Here is a 7685-nt window from a genome sequence, read left to right as displayed (position 1 = left end):
GCACTCCAGCCTGGGCGATAAAATAAAATAAAATAAAATAAAATAAAATAAAATAAAGATGAATTGTTTTCCTCATTGGTGCTTTACTATCATATAGCTCCAATAAGCCAGCACCCAAATGTAACTGTCAATTATGAGGAATGTTATTTTCACTTAAACTTTAAAAGAAAAGCAAACCACAAACAAGCTGCATGATGTAGTATAGGAATTGGCAATCTATGACTTGTGAGCTAAGAATGTGTTTTCAGATGAAAAGTGACAACAAATTTGATGATAGGGAACACTAATTTTCAACCCCAATGAAGCAAAATGTTATTTTTCTATTCTAATCTTTTCATTAGTAGAACTGTATTATGAAACCTTATAGTCAATTGTTATTACATTTTAAATTTCATTAATTAAAAATTTGTACAATTTTGTTTTCTCTCATTATGTAAATACTTATATAGTATCCTCGATCTTGCTTCTTGGTTCATAAATTCTAAATTATTAACTCTCTGACCTTCACAGAAAAGCTTGCCAACTCCTGGTTTAATAGAATAAAAAGTTGGGCTGGACGTGGTGGCTCACGCCTGTAATCCCAGCACTTTGGGAGGCCGAGGTGGACGGATCATGAGGTCAGGAGATCGAGTCCTGGCTAACGTGGTGAAACCCCGTCTCTACTAAAAATACAAAAAATTAGCTGGGCGTGGTGGCGGGCACCTGTAGTCCCAGCTACTTGGGAGACTGAGGCAGGAGAATGGCCTGAACCCAGGAGGCAGAGGTTGCAGTGAGCCGAGATCACGCCACTGCATTCCAGCCTGGGCGACTCCGTCTCAAAACAAACAAACAAACAAAAGGGCTGGGCGCAGTGGCTCATGCCTTTAATCCCAGCACTTTGGGAGGCCGAGGTGGGCAGATCACGAGGTCAAGAGATTGAGACCGTCCTGGCCAACATGGTGAAACCCTGTCTCTACTAAAAATACAAAAATTAGCTGGGCATAGTGGCGTGCAACTGTAGTCCCAGCTACTTGGGAGAGTGAGGCAGAAGAATTGCTTGAACCCGGGAGGCAGAGGTTGCACCTCTGAGTGCAGTTGAGCTGAGATCGCACCACTCTACTCCAGCCTGGCGACAGAACAAGACTCCATCTCAAAAAAAAAAAAAGTATGGAAAACAATTGACATATACTTGCTGTGTGACCTTGGGAAGTCACTTTATGTCTCTGGTCTTTATTTTTATTTTCTATAAAATTGAGCTAAAGGGTAATGGGTTGATGAGATAAACTCTACCATGAATCCCCCACCCCCTAAATTTTTTATTAATTAATTATACAAATATTTATTGAGTTACTGTTATGTACCAAGAACTGTTAAATGCATTGGGGATACAGCATGAAACAAAATTTTTGTCCTGGAAGAAGACACTGTTTTCAGTGAAAAGAGACTTAAGATGCAGCGTGTGGTCTGAGACTGGATCATGATTTAAACAAACTTGCTTAATGGGACATTTTTGGGAAAATTAGGGAAATTTGTATATGGATGGTTATTAGATGATGTGAAAACTTATTAAGATGAAATGGTGGAGGTCATTAACTGAAAAGGGCAGTTGTAAAACATTTTGTACGGTATTTCATTTTTGGAAGAAAATGCGTATATGTATTACATATACTTAGAAAGAATATCTGAAAAGATATATACTAAGCTGTTAACAGTGGTGATTTCTGTGTGATGGGAACACAATGTTCTATTTAGTTATTTTTGCTTTCGAATTTTTCACAATGAATATATACTGTTTTTGTAAAAATAAAAGATTATTTCTAATTTAAAAAATAATCTCTCTTTTCACAAAGCTTATAGCTAATGCCTCTTGTAAGTATTCATATTGCCAATTTGTCACTTTTTTTTTTTCAGGGCAGGAAAACATCTAAGAATGGAGGCTCCCCCTTCCCTTGCAGGTAACAAAGTATCAGGGTGATCTCTGTAAAACAGCTACTGAATGTAAACTGATGCTACTTGCCTTCCTCTGGGACTTTTACTGATAAGTAGAGCTTTCATAGTCTTCCCAATTTCAGACAACTCGAGATTGAATTCCTTCCTTCCTTCCTTCCTTCCTTCCTTCCTTCCTTCCTTCCTTCCTTCCTTCTTTCTTTCTTTCTTTTCTTTTTTCTTGTTTTTGACAGAGTCTTGCTCTGTCACCCAGGTTAGAGTGCAGTGGCACGATCTCGGCTCACTACAACCTCCACTTCCCAGGTTCAAGCGATTCTCCTGCCTCAGCCTCCCGAGTAGCTGGGATTATAGGCACCCACCATCGTGCCCGGATAATTTTTGTATTTTTAGTAGAGATGGGGTTTCACCATGTTGGCCAGGCTGGTCTTGAACTCCTGACCTCAGGTGATCCGCCTGCCTTGACCTCTCAAAGTGTTGGAATTACAGATATGAGCCACTGCACCTGGCCTAGATTGGATTTCTTATCTTGCAAAGCCAAGGTGAGGTCCAGACCCTGAAAAAGAAAATGTATCAAGATAAACGCTGCCTTGTGAGCCCTATCAATAGTCCTATCAATAGCTTTCTAATAATGGAGGATTTCAAATGAGATGGGTTTTGTTTTTAGGGTGACCAGCAATTAAAAAGAAGTACTAGAGAGGCAAATATTGGCAGTATACATCTAAGCGCTGGTCAGAAAAGAAGGAACCCAACCCAAGAACTTGCCCAATCTGATACTGGAGGTAGGTGTATCTCTGTTGCATCCATGAACACATTGGGCTACCAAAGCCCGGTGTGATTAAGCATTTGAATCATGTAACTGCTTCTCTTATTGGTAGGCCAGGAGTCAGCAAACTTCAGCATGTGGACCAAATCTGGTCTGCCATCTATTTTTGTAAATAAAGTTTTATTGTTTATTTGTTTATATATTGTCTATCACTGCTATTACCCTGTGATGGAAGAGTTGAGTAGTTGTGACAGATACTGTATATGACCTACAAAGCCACAAATATTTACTATCTGTCCATTCATTCATCCATTCATTCATTCATTTATTCATTAGTGAGACAAGGTCTCGCTCTATCACCCAGGCTGGAGTGCAGTGGAGTGATCACGGCTCACTGCAGCCTCGAACTCCTGGGCTCAAGCAATCTACTCACCTCATCCTCCCAAGTAGCTGGGACTACAAGTGCACCCCCCCATGCTCAGCTAATTTTTAAATATTTTGTAGGGATGGGGTCTTACTGTGTTGTCCAGGTCGGTCTCGAACTCCTGGGCTCAAGCGATCCACCCGCCTCAGCCTCCCAAAGTGCTGGGATTACAGGCATGAGCCACCATGCCCAGCCTATATGGCCCTTTAAATAAAAAGTTTGTGGACCCCTCCTCTAGATTCACCAGAAAACTGCCTCAGTAGGCATTACCATGGAAGAGAATAACCACTTGCAGTTATATTATTTTCTTTTTTTTTCCCTATACATTTAAGTAGTGTTCCTTTCATCCAAGGGAAAATGAAGAAAGGGACTTTCTTTGGTCCCTGCCTGTGTTCACCTTTGCCAAGGACCTTTCTCTCAGGAATCCCTCTCTGCTCTTTTCAAGGAGGGTTTCAGGTTCTGTGTTATCACTCAAATTGTGACCTTTATAAAGCCCCACTGGTCTGCTTGGAATTTCACATGATGTGCCCTTCTCTAGATTTAGGTCTTTACATATAGTACTCGCTTATTTAAATTTTATTTGTCTTTCAAGGTGCCGCTCAAGAACCACTCCCTCCAAGATGTTTTCCTGGATTTCCTCAGCCTAAAGTAATCCCTCTTTTTCCTGAGTGAGTCATATCTTTTAGTTTATTCGTCTTGTTTGGCTCATATTCACTGATTTACATCCATACTCGTTGCTTTGTGCTTATTTGTATTCGTGAGTTACATTCTCTACCAAATTTTAAATTCCTTGAGGGTAGGTACATATGTTGTTCAACTTTTTTTTTTGAGACAGATTCTCGTTCTGTTGCCCAGGCTGGAGTGCAGTGCACGATCTCAGCTCACTGCAACCTTCACTCCCCGGGTTCAAGCAATTCTCATGCCTCAGCCTCCCGAGTAGCTGGGATTATGGGTGCATGTCACCACACCTGGCTAATTTTTTTTTTTTTTTAGCAGTTTCTTCATGTTGGCCAGGCTGGTCTCCAACTCATGACCTCAAGTGATCTGCCCGCCTCGGCCTCCCAAGATGCTGGGATTACAGGCGTGAGCCACTGTGCCTGGCCTGTTGTTCAACTTTAAATAAATAAAAGAGGTTCAACAATAAAATAAATTGGTAAGTTCCCCCATGTACTTCAGATCTAATCTTTAGTTCTCCAGTGTTTCCACTGAGGATTTTTCCTGTGAAATGCTGGAGTCACTTCCTTTGTCCCCAGTGATCTTTGTAATTTCAAGCACCAGGCTTTGATTTTCTATTCCATTGCTTTGATGGAGTTACTTCCACTAGGGGGAGCTCCTTACTTTGCTATATAGTCAATTTCTTTCTCTTTAGGAGACAAAAGAATGGAGACTTCCTCAGACAAAATGTCAAAACAATGGTAGGAAGTAGAAACTAAAAACATCTCCTGGGGCTTGACTAGGTCTCAGCACTAGCTTGCTCCTCAAATGCCATTTCACTTGTCATATTGCGTTTTGGTATAATTCTGGCCCATGTGTCAAGATTTTCCCCTACTCAATCTACTTCATTCATTCCATTTACAAATACATATTGAGTGCGTACTTTGTGTCAGGTATTGCTGTAGATGCTGGGGCTTCATCTGTGAATAAAACAGACCAAGTCCCTGACTTTATGGAGCTTATATTCACATATGGGCAGCGGACAATAAGTGAGATGAATAAAGAAAATATACAGTCTATTAGATAGGGATAAATATAGAAGTAAAAAGCAATCCAGCATCTTGTAGGCTAGTGTAAGAATTTTGAGTGTGATGGGAAGCACTGGGAAATTTTGAGTAGGGGAGTGATGTGATCTGACTTATATTTTATAAGGATTGCTGTGATTGCTTTGTGGAAAGTAAATTTAAGAGGGCAAGCTTGGGTCAGGGGAGGACAGTGGACTTGGGGAGAAGTTGTTGAATTTTGGATACATTTTGAAGGTACAGTCAACTGGATTTGCTAACAGATCAGATGTAGGATGTAAGAGGAATCAAGGAAAGCAGGGTCACCATATGGCATAACACTAATAGCAGTGACAAAAAAGTGTCTAGTGCCCCCTGGAGTTCTGTAATATAGCATCTCTGTCCAAGATGATGCCAAGGCTTTTGGCCTGAATGGTTGGAAAGATAGAGTTGCCACTAACTGTAATGGTGAAGACTGTCAGATGAACAGGGTTGGGAGTGTGTATTGGAAGCTCAATTTTGGATATGTTTAATTTGAGCTGCCAATTAGACATCTAAGTGAGGGTGTTGCATAAGCTGTGGGATGTATGAGCCTGGCCTTCAGGGGAGTGGCCCGGGCCAGAGATAAAAATTTTTGAGTCATAGACATCTACATAGTATTTAAGGTATGATACAGACGAAATCACCAAGGAGTGAGAAGAGTTAAAGAGAAGGAGACCGAGGACCAAGCCCTGAGACATCTCAACATTTAGAGTTTAGGAACGTAAAGAGGAACAAACAATGGAGGCTAAGAAAGACTGGCCAGAAGGTAGAAGGCAAACCAGAAGACAGTGGTATCCTGGAAGCCAAGTGAAGAAGGTACTTCAAGGAAGAGAGAATGATCAACTGTGAAAAATACTTCTGGTTGGCCAAGTAAGATTAGGTCTGGGAATTTTTGGTAGAATTTAACAACATAGAGGTCACTAGTAGCCTTGATAAAAGCTGTTTCAGTGGACAAAAGCTTGATTAGAATGGTTCAAAAGGGAAAGAGAAGAGAAAAATTGTAGACAGGGAGTATAGACAAATCTTTTCAAGATTTTTGTTTTAAAGGTGAGCAAAGAAATGAGTCAGTAACTCAAATGGTATGTGGGGCCAAGAGAGGGTGTTTTGAGTGGGAGAAATAATTGCAGATTTGCTCCAGGAGTACTTAGCGAGAGTTGAGTTCACTTGTACTTATTCACCTGCATTTCTTGGGGATAGCACCCAGTAATCCTCGGGGAAGGTAGCAATCACAGGACGGGATGTTGCCAATAGGTTTGAGTGGAATGAACTCTAAGGGGAACCCATGGATGCCCTTTAATACAACTGAATTCAGAACCTCTGCAGTTAACAGAGCAGAGAGTATCTTCATGTATGGAAAAATTGGGGCTGTGAGGTCCAGCTATCCCTCTCACCCACATGGTGATTCCAGCCTCCTTTGCCAACCTTGAAAGATCTGGCCTCAAGTTACACTAAAGAGAGTCTGAGGGTCTCCTTCCAGAAACATTATCTATTGTATGGAAGGGAGGGGAAAAGAAGTTCTTACAGGTGCTGTGAAGCTGACTAAAACCCCAGGGAGCGTTTCAACTAAGTGAGAAACTTGACATAAAGATTCTGGCCACAGATTCACTGGTCATTTCCCTGTTCCTTGGTGAGAAGTGGCCTCAGCAGTAGAAGACAGTATAGTGCTGGGCTTGCTTCTTAGCTTTGTACTTTAGTAGTGGTGGCTTTGGAGACACATACAAGTTTGACTGGTCTCCATGTAGCGTTTTGGTTTGAATTTTTTAAAATTATTTTTATGTTTTTGAGATACAGTGTCGCTCTGTCACCCAGGCTGGAATGCAGTGGTGTGATCTTGGCTCGCTGCAACCTCCCCCTCCTGGGTTCAAGCAGTTCTCCTGCCTCAGCTTCCCGAGTAGCTGGGACTACAGGCACCTGCTACCACGCCTGGCTAAATTTTATATTTTTAGTAGAGACGGGATTTCACCATGTTGGCCAGGCTGGTCTCGAACTCCTGACCTCAAGTGACCTGCCTGCCTCAGCCTCCCGAAGTGCTGGGATTACAGGCATGAGCCACTGTGCCTGGCCTGAATTTCTTTCCTATTCTCATACCTTCAAGGCCCAGATCATATGTTACCTGCTCTACAGAGCCTTCTTTGAGCTCCCTCTGGCAAAAGTCATCATTTCCTCTCTGCATCTATAGTATTTTTTTCTCTTGCTTTCTCTTAGCACATATCACATTGTGTTATGGTTGTGTGGTTATAAACTGATGAGGCAGTAGAGTATAATGATGAGAGCATGGGTTCTGGAGCTAGGCTGCTTATATTCAAATGGTGGCTCTTGCAACTTGCTTAACCTTCCTGAGTCTCAGTTTCTTATCTGTCTCATCTCAGTTTAATAATAACAATATGACTGGGGTCTCATAATAGGGATTTTGTAAAGATTAACGAGACTAACAATGTGAAGTACTTAGAACAGTGCCCAGCTTACTATTAAGCACTTACTTAACAGTGAGTGCTTAGTGACCGTTCATTGTTTGTTTCTCTTCTTGTTGAGGAATAGGACCATATTTTTTCTCTTTGTACCACTAATGCTTAGCACTGGGCTTGGCAGAGAGTACTGGATATCTACTTAATCAATTTTTGTGTGAATAAACCAGGTTTCTAAATCAAACCAATTTCAGTTCTTATTTAATAGTTTCATAGGTATATAGCCCTTTTATGAGATCACTCATTCATTCCTGTGTGCCACTCTGTGTAGTAGTTAAGAATGAAGGTTCTGGAGCCTGATCACCTAGTTTGTATTGTTGCTTTGCCAGTTATTGGCTGGATGAGGTTAG

At 41.3% G+C, this 7685-nt stretch overlaps 1 long non-coding RNA gene across 2 annotated transcripts; it reads left to right on the top strand.

The window, feature by feature from the left end:
* Window positions 1-1176: 1176 nt before the first annotated feature.
* Window positions 1177-4153, top strand: LOC110742108. Of its 2 annotated transcripts, none has more exons than XR_002519454.2 (4): window positions 1177-1934; window positions 2591-2705; window positions 3706-3781; window positions 4107-4153. It is a non-coding gene; the product is annotated as an uncharacterized LOC110742108 (long non-coding RNA). The 2 variants fall into 2 exon arrangements; XR_004180853.1 differs by lacking the exon at window positions 1177-1934 and adding an exon at window positions 2366-2465.
* Window positions 4154-7685: the final 3532 nt, after the last annotated feature.

The sequence above is a fragment of the Papio anubis genome, chromosome X (assembly GCF_008728515.1).
Source record: "Papio anubis isolate 15944 chromosome X, Panubis1.0, whole genome shotgun sequence".
Taxonomy (NCBI): Eukaryota; Metazoa; Chordata; class Mammalia; order Primates; family Cercopithecidae; genus Papio; species Papio anubis.
The sequence above is the reverse complement of the archived record's forward strand: the minus strand, read 5'-3'. Positions and strand labels throughout refer to the sequence as shown.